The sequence below is a fragment of the Choloepus didactylus genome, chromosome 5 (assembly GCF_015220235.1).
Source record: "Choloepus didactylus isolate mChoDid1 chromosome 5, mChoDid1.pri, whole genome shotgun sequence".
Lineage (NCBI taxonomy): Eukaryota > Metazoa > Chordata > Mammalia > Pilosa > Megalonychidae > Choloepus > Choloepus didactylus.
In genome coordinates this window covers 8631558-8650529 of record NC_051311.1, presented here as the reverse complement: position 1 = coordinate 8650529, position 18972 = coordinate 8631558, and the positions used below count along the sequence as shown (strand labels likewise).

Sequence of the window (18972 nt, the reverse complement as noted above, 5' to 3'; positions counted from 1 at the left end):
CTCTTTATTTTCAATAGCTTTTGCCAGGAATTTTAGTCTCCTCATGCCGTCCACACGGTGTGACCAGTTGCCACCTTCTTCCTGAAGAACGACAGCAGACTCACATTTTGTTTCGGCCAAGGAGAGTTTTCCAGGATGAATGTCCATAAACCCTGTCCACAGAGCCTCAAGTGGAATGACCTGTTCATCTGACCAAGATCAGATGCTAGCTGGGACATTTTCAAACCATTCCAATCTATTTTACTGGCAGTATCACAGTTGGCAGCTTTGTGCTCCATATTTATTTGCTGAACAAAAGCACCTGGAGTCTTATAACAGGACTTTTATCCTTATCCTTATTGTGTCACTTGCACAAGAGAAGCAGAAAAAAATCAGAAAGCAATTAAGAAAAATTGTTTATAGGATAGAAATACATAGAAAAACGTGGTTATTTCCTGACATAATGAGTCTCTCTGCTTTTCCAAAGAAGCCTCAGAACAAATTGTTAAATGTTTACTACAGTGCTGCTATTTTCCAGTTTTGACCAATAAAATGGCAAGATCCTCCCTGATGAGTAGATTACGTCTGTTTTTTCCCTATTCACAAAGTAAATAAGCCCTCCTGCTTAGCAGAAAGCCCTCTCCTGTGTTCCTCTGAGAGTAGAAAGACTTGCCCAGAGGCGAGATGGATGATCCGCGGGTTGTATGAAGTCCTGCCCACAATTATTAGCTTGAGACTAGTCAATGATTAACTGGCTACGCATTTAGAAAAAGCAGTTTGGACCTTTCATTCACTTGGGTCTGACTATTCTCCTTTTTCCACAAATAATTTTTCAACATTCAATGATGCTATGGAGTTAGAGGTTTTATCAGCTCAAGACTTTCCTGAGAGACATTCTAGCTTTGAAGCAGAAGTGACCTTCTCCATCATCCCTGCGCTTGCAGTAGATAGACTAAAATTCAGCAATTTGATACAAGTAATTTACAATCTATTCCTATTTCCCAACAGCCAAGGAAACGTCTCACAGAGGGTATCATCTTATCAATAAAACTGTCTTAGGTATTAACTACCTCTAAGGGTAAGTACATACATAAGTAACATAACTGATCAACAGATGATACAGATCATTTGGAAAATGAAACATGAACTTAGAATAAGAGATAAAGATTAAATATGCAATAAAGCCTAAATATCTCTTTGAGCATGTTTCACCGAACCTTATATCTCATAAGGAAATGTCCTAGAAGGTTAGGGATTAACAGCACTTCACAGGCCATCTAAGGAATCTTAGTCATTCACCACATTAATAGCAAGGAGTTTACAGAGTATAGGTGGACATAAACACATAAAAATACATTTACTATAGAGTATGGAATGTCCTCCCATTGAGGCTGGCAGGGCTTTGTGAGAGTTTATAGCGAAATATTTCACCCAGCTTTCATTGGAGGTGGGAGGATGTTCTAGTTTGCTAAAGCTGCCGTTACGTAAAATACCAGAAACGGATTGGCTTTTATAAAGGGGATTTATTAGTTTACAAATTTAAAGTTCTAAGGCCATAAAAGTGTCTGACTAAGGTATCAACAACAGGATACTTCCACCAAAGAAAGGCCAATGGTGTCCGGAACACCTCTGTCAGCTGAGAAGGCACATGGCATCCGCTGGTCCTTTGTTCCTGGGTTGCACTTCTGAAAAGCTTTCTCCAAAATGTCTCTGGGCTTCTGACTCTCTTAGCTTCTTCCACTCCTATGCATCTAAGCATCTGGGGTCCTCTCTTTGCTTCACCGAGGCAAACTCTGGGCTTCACCTCTTAGCTTAGCATCTCCAAACATCTTTCTTTCTGGATCTCTAAGCATATGTGTCTGTGTCAGCTCCTAGCTTTTCCCGGGGGCAAACTCTGGATTACATATCTTAGCTTCTCTCCAAAATTTCTCTCTCAGCTTCTCTGAGCTCCTTCTCTCTGTGAGCTCTCTTAAAGGACTCCCGTGATCTAATTAAGACCCACTGGAAAGGATGGGTTCACACCTCCATGGAAATAATTTAATCAAAGGTCTCACCCACAGCTGGATGGGTCACATCTCCATGGAAACATGCAATCAAAAGATTCCACCCTTTACAAAAGACTAGTAAGTCTGCCCCCACAAGATTGCATTAAAGAACATGGCTTTTCTCGGGGACACAATAGATTCAAACCAGCACAGAGGGTGATTAGAGAAGCCTCCTGGAAAAGAGGACACTAGAGATGACCTTTGAAGTTCAAGTTGGAATTAACAAGGTGGCATCATAAAAACCAGGAACACATTGCCATGTACCAGGCACTCAGCTAATCCCCTTACAGACAAGGGGACTGATTTTCTCCCATTTTGTAGATGAGAACACTGAGGGACAAATGGCAAGCACCTTAAGCAAGTCCACACAGTGGAGGTCCAGCTGGGAGCATGTCCCTGGGTGGGCGTGGGAAGGGGGTGCAGAGGCTCAGGGAGAACGAGGCTCTCGACCACCACCATGGCTGTGGAGGCACTAGCCTTTGGCTTGCTGCAAGGAAACCACCTCCGTGAAGGCCTTAGGGAGGGGCACAGCAGGCTGCATTTGGGCCACGCAGGTGGGCCACGTATCTGAAGCAGAACCAGTGTGTGGGGAGGTGATGGTGGCCGCTGCCCTCCACGTGAGCCACAGCCTGGTGATGCAGCTGCAAAATTACGTTTTTAGTTTTACCCTCATAGCTTTTGAGAACTCTTGAAGGGTTCTAATCAGACAAGAGAAACTTAAGGCTTTGGTTTGTTTATCTTTCATTCTCCTTACGACCTGTATTGCCGATTTACGCATTCCATTGATCAGGTATTGGACTGGGGAGTAAATACAGCCAGTAGGATAGTGGGGACCATCGCCTCTTCTCTCCCATCTCACTGGTCGGTTGAAACGGATCTGAGCAAGCAGGTGCAGAGCTGTCATTTCGCCTGTCGGTTTGATCCTGCTCTGTCCCTGGACACTCTGAAGTCTGTCCCTGGACACTCTGAAGTCCACCACACCGTAGATGCCACCACATGCTAAAGGCAGGACAACAGCATCCTCTGTCAGTAGGTAATGGGGGGGGGGGGGGTGCAGGGCCTCAGGCAGGACGGCTCCAGACCTGCAGGGTTACTTTACCTTGCCACATCCTTCCACTGTGCTCAGGCCAGCGTGGGGAGGAACACACAATCTTTCCAGCCAACTGCATGACTTGAACTCCACCCGTTCCACTGGTGGACACTTTACTTCAAACTCCCTTATGCTTTTGGGTGTAGATTTCAGTAATAACACTTGAAGTGCTAAGTGACCACCTCTGAAATGTCAATCCCTAATTAGGGTATTTCAAATACTGCTTACCTAGCCACCCTTGGAAAGTGGATGCCTGATTAGGAAATGCCAAACGCCTTGTAACTGCTCCCATGGGTGGACTCTTCCAAAGGCTCTTGTAGGAAATCAACAGGAATGTACACTGAGACGGGGCTTGCTACTAAAACAAGGGGAAAACTGTTCCTCTGTGCATGTGTGGAGGGAGTAACGGCAAGGACAAGCAGGGACACGCCTCGGTGACGGGGCCACAGTCATTTCCTCTTCCTGGACGGGTGTTCGGATGATGAATTAGGGAGGCAAGAAACTGCATCCTTTTGTCTGAATGCCTTGTCATTCCAAGGACACCACTGCGATCGTGCAGGCCGGTTGCACAGCTGGGAGGTGCTGATGTGGAGAAGTCAAAGCACAGACAACCGGACACGTCTGAAACAAAGGCCCTGGGTGGTGTGGGTGTCCACGGGCTGGCCTTGAGGCAGGCTGCACACTTGCGGGGCGCTGCTTGGGAAAGGGGGACTTATTCTCAGACAGAGAGAAAGCACTCGGCACCCCTGGGACTGGCTGGCCAGGCAGGGAGGCCAGCAGGCCTCCCTCGGAACCACGTCCGGACCGCCCGTGTTCCATTTAAGCATGGCCTCAACTGGACATGGTGATCCCGTCAAAGCTCTGGCTCCGACTCCCAGAGAGAAATTAAAAAGTACACGACACATATGTAAGCATATGATTTTGTACATAATTTTAGGAGGCTCATGGACCCCCTTTTTAAAAACACTCTATCTTTCAATGCAGCCTAAAATAGAATTATCTTTGAGGGCAAAAATATCACAATAAAATACATGAATTTCTATAATTCCACCTCATTCAAATCATATTTTGGCTCAAAATGAGGACTTTTCAGGCCATTGGAGTGTCCAACAGTGGCACAAACAGCCCCGATTTCCTCCTTCCTGGTGAAGTTGGGCAGAGGTTGGCTGCTACCTGGAGGGTGTTTTAGGAAGGAGAGATTGGACAAGATGCCCCCGGCAGGGGCCTTTCAACTCTTAAGGGTCCGAGAGCTTCCATCTGAAACACCCTTATGACCCCCAAGGAAAGAGAAGGCTGGAGAATCTTCGGGACTCACAGAGACTGAACTCACCTGCCACTAGAGTCACAGGTTCTCCAAGCGTTAGTTCAGTCTCCACCCAGGAACAGCTCCATCGTCCACTGCGTCCAGCAGCCCCTTCCCATCAAGCCCACCTACTCTGGACACTCCCTGAGGCCCCCAGAGTAGGGCCTGCAGGGCAGTGCTGACGGGCAGGAAGAGCAGAGAGCAGCTCCAGGGATCTAAGTCCCTCCAGGACTAAGACACAGACACTGGAATTAAGGGCCCTTGAGGTCCAGAACTAGAAGTTCACTTGTCCTGTGAAACTTGATTCTTCCTCACATCTTCCCTGACACACCCCCGGCCCCAGCCAAAGAAGGAGTCAGGGTAACAAGATTCTTATTAGAAGAAAAAAGAATTCATATACTAACAACAACAACAACAATGCACACAACACTAGAACAACACTAAAAGGAGAAAAGCATGCTAATAGTGACGACTGGGGCTATGAGTCTAGAGGTAATTTGGGGTTCTTTATGTGTTGCCACCCATGTTTTCTGCATAGTTCTGTGTGACTATCACAGCAAATGTGAGCCGCCCGGCTCCACCCTTCACGGCCTCCCCCACCACTACCTGAGTCACCGCCTGGCTTCTCTGCCCAGGCCTGAGAGGGGCCTCAGCAAAGAGCTCCAACTCACCTCACCCCCCAGTGTCAACAATTACGAATGGAGGGGGCCGGCCAGCTGTGTCACCAGCTGCTGAGGGCCAGCTCCAGAGCTGCCACCGGCCGACAGGTTCCTGCCACAGGAAACACTCAGGAGGAGGGCGTGACAGGGCAAACAGAAGGGAAAACAGCAAGAGGCTGATCTGGAACTTCCCAGACAGGGCGTGGCTGCGTGAAGCCCAAGGTTTGCCTCCAACGTTCCAAAACAGTCTTTTAAAAAAACAGGCTTTCTTTTTCTGTCCCTTAACAAAGGAGACTCCTGGGAAGACGAGGCAAGAGCAGAAAGGCCCGTTTGTTCCAGGGGAGGGTGATTCGATAGGCCTGTCGTCATCACAGAAGGAGTTTCTCGGAACGGTGGCCCTTACGGGGTTCCAGGGAGACCTTCCGGGCAAAAGCACATCAAACAGAGATCGACAGCTGCTGGAAATGCCACCCCCAGAAGCCATTTCCTTGAGTATGTGAAGGTGTCTTGTCAACTGCAGCTAAGAGACTATTGTTCCTCTCTGCAGTGACCCCTGGGAGAGTGGGCCAGTTGGCAGATAGCTCAGTATTTCAAGCTCTTCCTACATACATTCGGCAAATATTGTGGGCCTGCCAGTGCCAGCCACCCTTCCAGGCCTGGCAATACAGCAGTGAACAACTAGAGCTTATAATCTAGCAGTGCGAGTTCACTGAATTCACATCTCACACGACCTTTCCCATACCCAAGGGACAGGAATGAAAGGTGAGAGAAGTGTGGAGGCCCAGGTGTTGGCAGAGGTGGGCAGTGCCCCCCACAGCCGGAAGTCCCTGGCTTCCTGGATGTCAGCTGGAGAAGGGGAGCTTGCAGGTAGGAGAGAGGAGAAGAAAGGATAAACATGTTTATTTTACCATTTCATTTGAGACTGGTCTTCAGCCATAGCCAGGACTCGGAATATGGCCAAGCCCTCTGGTCCTCCTACCCAAAGGAAAAGTGGCCCAACTGTCACCAAAGCTTTCTACTCTCCCCGCCTCTTTGAAACTGGAAATGTGCAGGTAACTCTAGGCTCAGCCAGTTAGCAAAGAGTAGAAGGTGTCAGGGAGAAGAGAGCCGGCTGGCCCTGGGAAGGTTCCGTCCATCTGGAGCACAGATCCCTCCAGGGGACCAGGTAAGGAGGAAGCCAAAGGACCCAGTGGAGCAGGTGGCGAGAGGAGGGGTGCAGGTGGAGGAGCCCTGAAGTTTTGCTCTCGGGGGCGGATCCCAGGATAAGATGTGTTTTCCTCACCTGGACATGTCTGGCAGCCTCAACCGGAGAGCTGCAAAGAAGGTCTGACAACAGAACTCTGGGCCTGGCTGCACATTTCTGGCATGTGAGCCTCCCACGGGCATTTGTTGCCAGGAGCACAAAGACAGAACAGGTGGCTGGAGGTGGCTCTCAAGGTGATGCTGACAAGATGCTCAGAGACTCTGCATCTGGGCAGCTGGCCCTGCCAGGAGAACTTAGAGACTTTTTGTTCTCACCCAAAGGGGCGTGAGAGTTTGTCACCATCATTGCACGCTGTCGGGACGGTGTCTTCCCCATCAACAGAGGAAGCCATCTTTCAGTTCTGTTTAGAGCCCACCACTGTTCAAGCCTGATGACTGAAGACCATGAGAGCTGGAAATACTTCCTTCAGGGAAGATGGTGCCCTATTTTTGGTGTGGTGAGTATGTGTATGTCAGGGGCAGGGGTGGCGTTTATTTTCAGTTCATTTGGTACTAAGGGGCTTTCCGGGGTTATTTTTCCTCACTGACTTGACTTTGAGGATGACGACTATGTTTTCTGCTGATGATCTTTCTGAGAAACGAGTCTGGACCCATTTCTGGTTGAGCTATATTTCTGCTCCTAGTTGGAACGTGCCTCTTAGAATGGAGAGCAGCAGTCCACATTTGAAGCCGGTTCCAGGCCGGCCAAATTTCCCAGGAGACTGGCACCCAGTCTGCTTGCACAGTACATCTTTAGACTCTGAGTCACCATTAGGTTCTAGTCTTGGGATCACTTTGGATTAAACTCAACAGCATCCTGTTACCTCAGCCTTTTCCTGTACAGACAGGTCTGCTTCTTGCCCCCTCCAGGCATCTGCCCTCAGGAGACAGAGAGCCCAGGCCCAGAGCTGCACAGGCGAGCCACACGCACGCTGGGGACAACAAGGGACTGGTCACAGGGTTCATCACCTGCGCCCTGTAAAACCGACACCAGACGCCCAAGGCAAAGTGGTGACACAGGCCTGATTCATCCAGTCTCACCTGATGTCAACATTAGCTGGCCCATCCTTCCATTCCTGCTGAAATAGGGGTCCATTTGCCAAGTGTTTGTTGACGCTTGCCATGCCAAGGAGCGTGTGTCAGGCACTGGTCTAGGCCCTGGAGATGCCACTGTGAGCAAAATAAACCTGGTTCCTCCGTCACAGAGGGTTGGATGCTGGAGAGGATCTCCTGGCAGAGCTTTCATTATCTATACCCAGTGCAGAGCATAAAACTACACCAAGAAAATCAGGACAAAATGAACATCAATCAAGTGCCCTCTTGAATAGAAAACTAAGTTACAAAAGGGAGAAGGTCAACTGAAGTGAGGCTGGCAGGGAGGGAACAGGCCTGGATGCTAGGGGCAGGTGGTCTATTTTGCACCTCGGGGGCTCCCCACCCCTGCCACCACCTGCCGGCCGCAGCCTTCCTAACTGCCCACTGCCTTTAGGTCCGTAGTCAGTTCTCCTGTTTGTCATCAGCAAACAGAGGCGAGAACCACTCTCTGCTCCATTTAAAATCAAGTAAGAGAGGGTGGAAAGAGGGCAGGAGGGAAAGAATAGCTTTAAAGTCTTCCTGATCCAGAAATCTGCTCCTAGTTGGAACGTGCCTCTTAGAATGGAGAGCATTAGTCCTGGGTTTGAATTGCTTCAACATATGGCGAGAAGGGAGGCTTCCTGCCCTCCCACCATCCTTGCTTCCACCCTGCTCCTGAGGCCTGATATTACTGAGGCAAACCAAACTGGAGAGAGACTTTTGTGATCTACCTTAAAGCTGGAAAGGAGACAGGCTCTCTTTTAGCACATTGACGCTATTCACAAAACAATGCATATTTTGGCTATGTCTGCCTATCCACCTATATCCTATCTGTCTACTTTGCATTGTGAGATTCCCAAAGACCTGCATAAATGCCTATGTGCATGTCCTACAAGATTCCATGGCAGGGGCACTCACATGAGTGAGCAGGCTGTACCCGGGATAGGGTCCGCCACTGTGGACATGGGGGCTAAGCCCAGCTCCCAGCACAACCTGGAGGGAGCGCCCCTCCTGCCCAGGCTTGACTGCTGAGAGCAAGAGCAGCCCGTCATCCTACAGGGAGAGCAGTGCAGGGCTATGATTCTGATACAGCAGATTTAGAGCAGCAGCAGCCTGTATCGAGTCTTCCAGAATCCAGGAGCCCAAAGCTTTATCGAGCGAATTATTCAGTCGACAAAACTTGTGTCCCCGCAATATGCCACCAAGCTAAACCCTTAATCGTCCTAGGACTTGTAGACAAGTGCTTAACAGCAATTTAAGAGAGTGAGAGAGAGAGAGAGAGAGACTGTGTGTGTGTGTGTGTGTGTGTGTGTGTGTGTGTGTGTGTGTGTGGTGGCACCTCAGTTGCAGAGAGTTGAGCTAATTCCAAACCTCCACACATCACTGGGTGTTATCTTTGGACTGTGCTGTGTGAGGATTTACAACTTTTTCACCGTGGTAACCCTGAATCCACTCACACTCCCCCTCCTCCCACCACAAGCAGCCGTTCCGATGAGTTTAATGCGTATCTTCATGGATGTACCTGTTCTTGCCAAAATACGAGTTGTTTTGTGAATATTTTCAATTTGCATAAACATTGTGTTACATTTCTCATTTTGTTCTTACTCTTTTCTCCAGGTACTGTTTATGAGTTGTGCCTTTTGGGGGGTTTTATTTCCAAGCAAAGTGCATCCTCCTGTCCTTGGCAGAGAGCCCTGTTGTGAGCTGGGTCTGGAGGGAGAGGGACCAGTCCTGCCCCAGGTGTGGTGAGTTAGCTTCCACTGGCAGGTGCTCAGGGGATGTTGCTTCCAAACCACCTAGTAGACTCCCATCCTGGTGACTCCCGGTCTCCTTAAGACCATCCCAGTGATGGGTTCTGAAGAGACAATTGAGTGCCAACAACATCCAAACAGCTGGCACCACCGTACATAATACAAATAGGCCACTGGCCGTTGAGGATGCAGTCACTTCCCACAGTGCGCCAGGCACTGCGGAGATCAGTTAGTCTTGCCATCCATTCACTCATTTATTTTTAGTAAAATCTAGAGCCTCTCTGCAAATTGACTTCTATAACTCTTCCCCTCAGATGATCACTGGATCTTCTTATGAATTATTCAAACACCAACTACACTCTCTCTGCTCTAGACTTACATTTATATTGTTCTACTTGTCTGGACTACTCCCTACAACATACCTGATGAAGTTTCACCTTTCCAAGCACCACCCCCCTCCGCCCCAAATCCCAAATATCCCCAAACTATGAATTGATCGTCCCCGAGGCTCACACGACATGTTGCTAGTCCCTCTTCATAGCACTTCACACCATTGGCTCTGCCCTGGAAGTGTTTCTGTGTGTTCCTTTTTCTTCCCATTGAACTGTAAGCAGTTATGGTCATCTCTGTCTCAGCTACATACACAGCACAAATGTGACACGATGCTTCACAAAGGATCTGCTCTTTGGAGAGCACAGGCTTCGATTTCAGACAGATATGGATTCAAGTTCTAGCTCTAACTCTCACTATCAGGGTGACCTCAGGCTAGCTGAATAACCACCCTGAGCCTTAATCTCCTCACTTGTAAAATGAAGATAGTGTTTACATTGAAGGAATCTAAGGACAGCCCAGGAGTATGGTAGACACCCTGTATGATGATGATGATGATGATGATGATGTGATGAGGATGACAGTGATGGTGATGGTGATGATGATGATGTAGCATCCTCACCAACTTCTTTGAACTGGCAGAAAAGAATTATTCCATAAGCATTCCCAGAGTCTTGTTCACACCTGACAAGCTGGAGTTGCTTGAGCTGGTGACTTGAATTCTCTTCTGGAAAAGGAGGAGTCATAATCATAATGTTTTGAGACATTGCCAATGAAAGTAAAAGGACGAGCAGCTGAAGAGATAACTAGAGGAGCGTCACAGTTTCTTTTTACCAGCCACACAGAAAGGAACAAAATGCGTATCCAAAAAATTGACTCATTATATACAAAAAGGAGGCTTTCAGGATTTCTGTAGAATCTTTTGTCTGTTGTAGTTACCATTCCAACTCAGACCACATCTAGTGAGTCATCTTAATGAAAGTCTCTCTCTCCCAGTGTATTTGCTCTGTGAATCAGTGTGAGACATTCATGTCTATGGAGAGAGCTTCTACTACCCTGGAGCAATTTAAGCACATTTCAGAAGTGTAGGCCTTTTAGAACCTATGACCAAAATACAGGCCTTAGCTAGGAAGGAAGGTAGGGAATGGCAGTAAATATTCAAAACAAGCACCATGCTTGGGAGATACGGCTTTTTAAGCAAATGACACTATTTTTCTTCTCCTCACTTAACTTTTGTGCACCAGTTAAACAGGCAAGTGTGCATTTGAATTGAAGGGAAGCCACAAGAGGGCAAGGAGAAGGAGGAAGTGAGAAGGAAGAGCTGGCATTGATTCTGGGAGATTTGGTGGCTGGGGAGGGGGAGGAATGGCAGTGTCTTCCAGGCTATCTTAACAGAGAGACCACTGAACTTGGAAAGAAACATCCAGACCCTAACAGTAGAGAGCTGGGAGATCGCAAGATATCTGCTTATCTCTCGGAACCTCTGTTCTCTTCTCTAACGTGGACATAAAAGCCACACCTGCCTTGCAGGGATGCTGAGGGACCTGTGACAGGAAACCAGCAAGCACCTTCCAAATGAAAAAGCCCTGTTCAATTTAAAACAACTGTTTGAGCCCAATTGTTTTATCTTAAGTATGTAATAAGAAGAGCAAAGCAGATAAAAATACTAACAGTTATTTCCTAGTTGTGTTTTGGGAGCAATAATTTTGCTTATATTTCTGTTTATCCTTTTGCTTATGCTTTTTTATATTACCCATCTCTCTACAATGATCATGCATTATATTTGCAATCAGAAAAACTTACATTAAGTAGTTAATACACGTGTGACTTTGCGATACACAGTAAGCCTTGAAAATATAAAGGAATGTGGAAGAATGAAAAACACTGTGGTCAGGAGATGTTTACTGCCGCGGTAAGCAAAGGAGATGGGACAAGAAGGAATCCTGGGGCTCCAGCTGTATGGGGAAAGGTTAATTTCTTAAGCTGCATGGTCGGACACAGTATTTTTTTTTCATGATTTATACTTTTTTGGTGTGTTCTACATATTTCTTTATAGTTTTTTCAAAGGGAAAAGAGTGCTGGGTACAAAGATTTATGTACATGGTGCCTACTGCAAGCTGTACCGGTTTGCATATATTATGTCCCCTAGAAAAAGCCATGTTCTTTGATGCAATCTTGTGGGGGCAGACTTATTAGTGGGGATTAAGTTGGAACGTTTGGATTAGGTTGTTTCCATGGAAATGGGCCCCTCCCAACTGTCCGTGATAACTCTGATTGGATAATTTCCATGAAGGTGTGGCCCTGCCCATTCAGCGTGGGCCTTGATTAGTTTACTAGAGCCCTATATAAGCTCAGACAGAAGGAGTGCGCTTGCTACAGCCAAGAGGGACACTTGGAAAATGCACAGGAGCTGAGAGAGGAGCTGCAGCTTACAGAGTAACATTTTGGAGACGGCCGTTGAAAGCAGACTCTTGCTCTGGAGAAGCTAAGAGAGGACAAACACCTCAAGAGCAACTAAGAGTGACATTTTGAGTTGCTGCAGCTTAGAGAGGAATGTCCTGGGAGAAAGCCATTTTGAAACCAGAACTCTGGAGCAGACACCAGCCACATGCCTTCCCAGCTAACAGAGGTTTTCTGGATACCATTGGCCATTCTCCAGGCCTGATTCCTGATGTCTTACCTTGGACACTTTATGGCTTAGGACTGTAACTGTGCAACCAAATAAACCCCCTTTATAAAAGCCAATCCATTTCTGGTGTTTTGCATTCCAGCAGCATTAGCAAACTAGAACACAGGGTTAGTTGCCATAGTCAAAATTTCTCAAACAACCTGAGTGTCCAAAAATAGGAAATTGGTTAAATAAATTACAGCACAGTGAAAAAAAAAAATAGCAAGGTAGTGTTGTTACTATTACTGTCCTATGTTCCTTACATCAGCATGGACTCCTTCAGCAGCTGCTGTGTCAACCTACTTACTCTGAGTGTACAATGATAGAAAATGAATGACATTGATAATAAGATTTCTTTTTATTTTCTCCAGCACTTTGTTAAACCCACTGTGTTAGTTTCCTGGGGCTGCCATAACAAAGCACCACAACCTAAATGGTAGAAATGGATCATCTCACGGCTCTGGAGACCAGAACCCCCAAATCAGAGAGAGCCGGGCCGTGCTCTCTCTGTACCCTGCAGGGAGAAGGCTTCCTGCATCTTCTGGTGTGTTCCTCGGTGCTCCTGAGCTTGGAGATGCATCACCCCAACCTCCACCCCCGTTGTCACATGACCTTCTCCCCCACATCTGTCCGTCTCTGTGTCCACATCTCCCTCTTCTCATAGGGACACCGGTCACATTGGGTGGGGGCCCACCTAATCCAAGGTGGCCTCGTCTTAACTCATCACATCTGCAAAGACCCTATTTCCACATAAGGCCACACTTACGGGACCAGGGTCAGGATGAGCCTGGCTCTGGGGGCTCACAATCCCCCCACAGCCTCCAGGATGGTGTAAACGTGTCCACCAGGTGAGTGCTCCTGAGGTTCTGGAAATGCCATCGGATGTCTTACCATGCCGGTAAGAGTGTTCAGTACCTGAACAGGAAGATGTAAAGAGGCTGTCTTAGGAATAAAACAAAAATCCCAAATGAGGGGTACCTCCTATCACCATCCACAAACGCGCCTCTTTACTTTCCAGATGAGAACAGCCTGTCTTACAATTAAGTTTTGTCTCTTTTCTCTTATCAAATTGTTAGACTAAGTAACAGTTTCTCCCTTATTTTACTAGGCTCTAAGGTGGATATTACATAATGAGAGAACTTGCCGGGGATTTACAAGTTCTGTCCATCCTCTGCACATCCTGTCCAAGCACTCTAAGGAACACAGTTTTAAAACCAACAGCAAAGGACAACTGGTTTCTGCTCTGCTCTCCAGTACTTAAAATGTGATTTTGCAGCCCAATGTATATTTTTTTGCTATTTTGTAAAATAAAAATAACTATTTTACAAATCCACATGCTGTCGATGCAGATATAGCTACATGCCACTAGGTGTCACAACAGTGAATTACAGGAGTCACAACAGTGAATTACAGGATCATTTCAAAGAATCAGAGGAACAGGACAAAGGCAGGGTCGGATCTGTCTTCAGCATCTCCAGGTTCCCACTCTGCCTTGTTCATTTCAAAGGCTTCTTAACTCTCTCCTGAGCCTTCAGGAAAGGACCAACGTCCCTTAGTGGATGAGCAGGTGCATTTCGAATGTTATCTCAAATTGTGGAATGTTTATTCTCTATTAATAAGTCAGTTGCAGGAGAAGGAGATATGTTTCTGGGTAGGGAAAACCATGAACCCCTTAAATCAGGCATCCTTTGTGCAGGACTAGCAACTACAGTTTTATACTTTTGTTTAAGTAGACTTTGTGTAATGTCTGTAGTGTAGAAGCATGTAAATTCAGTGTCTACATAAAATTTCAAACTTTCTAAGTTTGTACCTATAAAGCAAAATGAACAAGCATGTGTAGGAACATTAGTAGTCAGTAAAGAATAAGTATGAAATTTGAATTGAATTAGAAACTAATTTATTAGGTCATAATTCACCAGTACAGGATGATACTGATCTTAATTTTCATGACAAGCCCCCTTTGTCATAAAATGCTTGCAATCCTTTTTGAAACTTAAGATACATATATCCTTTGATAACTTGACTCAGCATCCCCATTTACTAGCTTTACTCTACTGGAAATGTCTATGATTGTCTTACTTGCTAAAAAAGAAAAGAAAAATGGGAAGTTTCCAAATCTATCACACATCTATTCTTTAGCCCCTAGCACCTACTCTAGAATATGGCCCCAAATATGCCTTCACCTGTCTGTAGTTTCCATGTTGTCAGTGAAGCAATGAACTAATAGATCTGCAAACTGATCTAATTTCAAAAATCAATGATATATATCACTTCTATTTTACAAATTCATGAACTTACAGATTTTAAACACATGATTTTTCAAATCTTACTTAAAGATATCCTGGCTTTTCTTTTATAGTTATAGATGTGGATGAGAATATAGATATAAATGATATTAAGTATAGGTACAGGTTTTTTTTTAAAAAAAAAAGGAAAGATGTTTGTAAGACAAAAATGAATCAGAGGAAAGAGGAGATTATTGGTTTCTTCATACAATGCAGTCAAGTCAAACGGCCTTTTCCAGGGGACTGCTAGAATGTCGTCTGAAGAAGGACACAAAAAACAGTGCTCCAATTGCATGGAACTTTGAATAGGAAGTGAGATACGGTAGGTTAGTATAGGCTGGAGTGAAATAGTGACACATCCTAGAGTAATTTGGGCAGATAATAAAAAACATATTTACAGCCTCCCCCTCCCCAGCCCCAAGAATCTGGGGGAAGGTGCGGATGTGTTGGACATCCTCACCTGGACTGGTGTTGATGTTGTCACAAACATTGGGACTGGCGGTTTGATGTGTTGAGCCCTCGAGCATGGGACTTGCCCTTATGAAGCTCATTACCACAAAGGAGAGTCTAAAGTTGTACGTAATGGTGCCTAAGAGTCTCCCCCTGAGTACCTCTTTGTTGCTCAGATGTGGCCCTCTCTCTCTCTAACTGAGCCATCTCGACAGGTGAACTCGCTGCCCTCCCCCTACGTGGGACCCGACTCCCAGGGGTGTAAATCTCCCTGACAACGCAGAGTATGACTCCCAGGGATGAATGTGGACCCAACATCGTGGGACTGAGAGTATCTTCTTGACCAAAAGGGGGATGCAAAATGAGACGAAACAGTTTCAGTGGCTGAGAGATTCCAAATGGAGTCGAGAGGTCACTCTGGTGGACATTCTTATGCACTATATAGATAACACCTCTTAGGCTTTAATGTATTGGAATAGCTAGAAGTAAATACCTGAAACTACCAAACTCCAACCCAGCAGTCTGGACTCCTGAAGACAATTATATAATAATGTAGATTACAAGGGGTGACAGTGTGATTGTGAAGACCTTGTGGATCACACCCCCTTTATCTAGTGTATGGATGAGTGGAGGAATGGGGATAAAAACTAAAGGACAAATGGGGTGGGATGGGGGGATGATTTGAGTGTTCTTTTTTCACTTTTACTTTTTATTCTTGTTCTGGTTCTTTCTGATGTAAGGAAAATGTTCAGAGATAGATTGTGGTGATGAATGCATAACTATGTTATCATACTGTGGACAGTGGATTGTGTATCATGGATGATTGTATGGTGTGTGAATGTATTTCAATAAAACTGAATTTAATAAAAAAACAAAAACAAAAACAAAACAGTGTTCACTATTTACCACCCAGGACTTTAAAAAAGCCACCCAACTGTTCAATAGTTAGGATCCAACTTTGGAACTTAAATTAAATAAAGCCCAGCCTACATACAAAGGAAAATAAAATTGGTGACCAGAGTTATCCAAGTTTGTTACTTGGATGGTTTCTATATCACTCACGGATATTGTTTATATTAAGGTAAAAAAATTACTTAAAGGAAATATCAAGCAAATAAAAAATGATAATTAAGCATATTTTACAGAGAGAACAGGAGGAGGAAGATAAATAACTATGGCAATGTATCTCTTTTATCTTTTATCTGATACCATTAAGGAGTGAGGTTCTACAAAAGTGGGCAAAAGGTATTAAAAACCTTAGGATAAACTTTATATTTAATGGGGCTATTATAGATGCTTCCCTTTAAGATCACAAAACAGTACCTACTATCATTGATCCTGTCTAACATAGAACTAGAAGTAATACAGCCAATGTTACAAAGAAAGAGAAATAAGAGATGAAAGGTCCAAAAGAAAGAGATAAAACTGTCATCATTCGCAGTTGATGTGATCATCCACCTAGAAAAATCAACATCATAAGCAAGTTTAGCAAGGTTGCTGAGTACACGATCAAATCACAATCACCCACACTGTTTCTCTATGCCAGTTATATCCAAATACGTAACTACTTATACCCAAGTTACCATTCACAACAACAAAAACTACAAATATCTAGAGATTAACTTAACCAATAATATATAAGCTCTCTAAGGAAAAATTTGTAAAATTCTGGAAAGGACATAAAAGATGACCTGAATAATGGGGACACATTTCATAGTCTCAGTCCAATTTATATTATAAAGAAGCCAATTCTCTCCAAATTATTTTTTTCAATGAAATCCCAATCAAAATTGTGGCTGGGATTTTTTTAAGGAACTCAGCAGACTTACTCTGAAGTTTATATTGAAAAATTAAGGCCTATAAAGAGATCAACCTATTTTGAGAGCCCCAGCTGAAAGCCTGGGGCATTTACCAGACCTTCCCCTCCTTGGATCTCTGAACTTCACCCTATGAATTTGTTTTTCCAATTTTTCTTTCTCCACCCTATGAATCCAGTGAAAGCTTTGCTCCAATTTCCAACCTTTCCACTTTGGTTTTCCCAATGAGTGAAGCTCTGAGGCCAATCATTCACCTCTCCGAGTGTCCCTTCTCTTTTGGATCTTGGCTCAAAAAATTGTCACTGCCATGGCAGCTCTCCAGACAGATTTTTAAATACTTTGTTCAGCTCTCAGAGAGAGGGTTGGTCTTAGAGAATTCCCTCTGTTCTTTCTTGGCACCTTCACTTCATTGCAAGGAATTCTTCAGAGACCCCCAAGTGTCCACCCCTGGGCTTTACTGTCCACTCTGCACATTCCTAACACCAATAGCTCCTGGTTATGATTATAACCTGGTTCTCAGGATGACCCAGTTTCTTTTACTGCTCTCTCCCAAGATACCCTTACTTTTGCCTCTTCCCATGACTTAACTAGCAGAAAGAAGACCTCTTGACATCTCCATGTCACTCCAAGATGGCATTTTCTACCTTCCACAATCTTTATTTCATTTACAGAACTTTATTTAGATTTACAAGTTTTGTTCACTGATTACCTCCTGAGATTGTGAGGATACCATGTATTTTGCTTACCAGTTTCTGCAGCACTCAGCCGAGGGCCTAGCACACTGTAGGTGATCGTGCCAGTTTGAATGTATTATGTCCCCCAAAATGCCATTACCTTTGATGCAATCTTGTGTGGGCAGATGCACTAGTGTTGATTAGATTGTAATTCTTTGATCGAGTGTTTCCATGGAGATGTGACCCACCCAACTGTAGGTGATAACTCTGATTGGATAATCTCCATGGAGGCGTGGCCCCGCCCATTCAGCGTGGGCCTTGATTAGTTCACTGGATCCCTATATAAGCTCAGACAGAAGGAGCGAGCTTGCTACAGCCAAGAGGGACACTTTGAAGAACGCACAGGAGCTGAGAGAGGAGCTGCAGATGAGAGACAGTTTGAAGACGGCCGTTGAAAGCAGACTCTTGCTCCAGAGAAGCTAAGATAGGACAAATGCCCCAAGAGCAACTGAGAGAGACATTCTGAAGAGGAGCTGCGGCCTAGAGAGGAACATCCTGGGAGAAAGCCATTTTGAAACCAGAACTTGAAGCAGATGCCGGCCATGTGCCTTCCCAGCTAACAGAAGTTTTCTGGACACAAATGGCCTTTCTCCAGTGGAGGTACCTTGTGTTGATGCCTTACCTTGGACACTTTACGGCCTCAAGACTGTAACTTCGTAACCAAATAAACCCCCTTTGTAAAAGCCAATCCATTTCTGGTGTTTTGCATCCCAGCAGCATTAGCAAACTGGAACAGTGATCAATAACTCTCTGCTAAGAATATACCTAGAGAACAAAGTAACAGCTCATATTTATCAAGGACCTACTTTAGGCAAGGTGCTCCTCAAAGCAATTTACAGCGAATCCTCCCAACCTTAAGAGGAAGAATATTTTATTATCGTCGTTTTACAGATGAGCCATAAAGAGGTTCAATAAATTGCTCTGGGTAATCAGCCAGCAAATGGTAGAGATGGCATTTAAAATATAGGTATTGCAACTTCAAAGCCAGCTTTCTTAATCGCCATTCTATATAGATGGCCTCCTACAAAACGCTGAGAACCTTCTCCCTTCCAATTTCCATTCCAATTTCCTCCCTTTCTCTTAACCTTCCACCAGATATTTCTACGTCCATCTGTATCTGTCTTTAAGTAAAAAATCCTGAAGTTTTACCCCAAATCAAGGGTGCTGGCAAGGCCTCTATCACCAGAGGCCCCAACTCTTAGAAAGGGTTTAGAAAAATCTTTTGCCCTCCTTTGTTTCCAACCTGTCCTGCTCATACCCTTGAGGAGTTATAGAATCAGGGCTGAGCACAGCTATCTCAGGTCTTGGCTCAGGATTCCAGTGTAGTTTTGCTCCTGATTTGGGCCTCGTTGCCTGTGCAGGACTCTGCTTCTCATCTGTGTCTTCTCCTTGATGTGAACCCCCTGACTGGGGCCTGGGCTTGGTTTTCCTTCTGTTTGCTTGTTCTTCCTGCTGTAGACCTAGGCCTGCTGACTCTTTGCCTGGCCCTTCATGTCTTGGAATGCTCAGATTCAGAACTCGGCCTTGCTCTCTACACCTAGTGCC

General features: G+C 45.2%; 1 long non-coding RNA gene across 1 annotated transcript in view; it reads right to left on the bottom strand.

The window, feature by feature from the left end:
* Positions 1–5199, bottom strand: part of LOC119535101 — a 33518-nt gene extending 28319 nt beyond the window's left edge. The window contains exon 1 of the long non-coding RNA XR_005217167.1: positions 5089–5199. This is a non-coding gene — a long non-coding RNA (uncharacterized LOC119535101). The remainder of the gene's footprint in view (positions 1–5088) is intronic.
* Positions 5200–18972: the final 13773 nt, after the last annotated feature.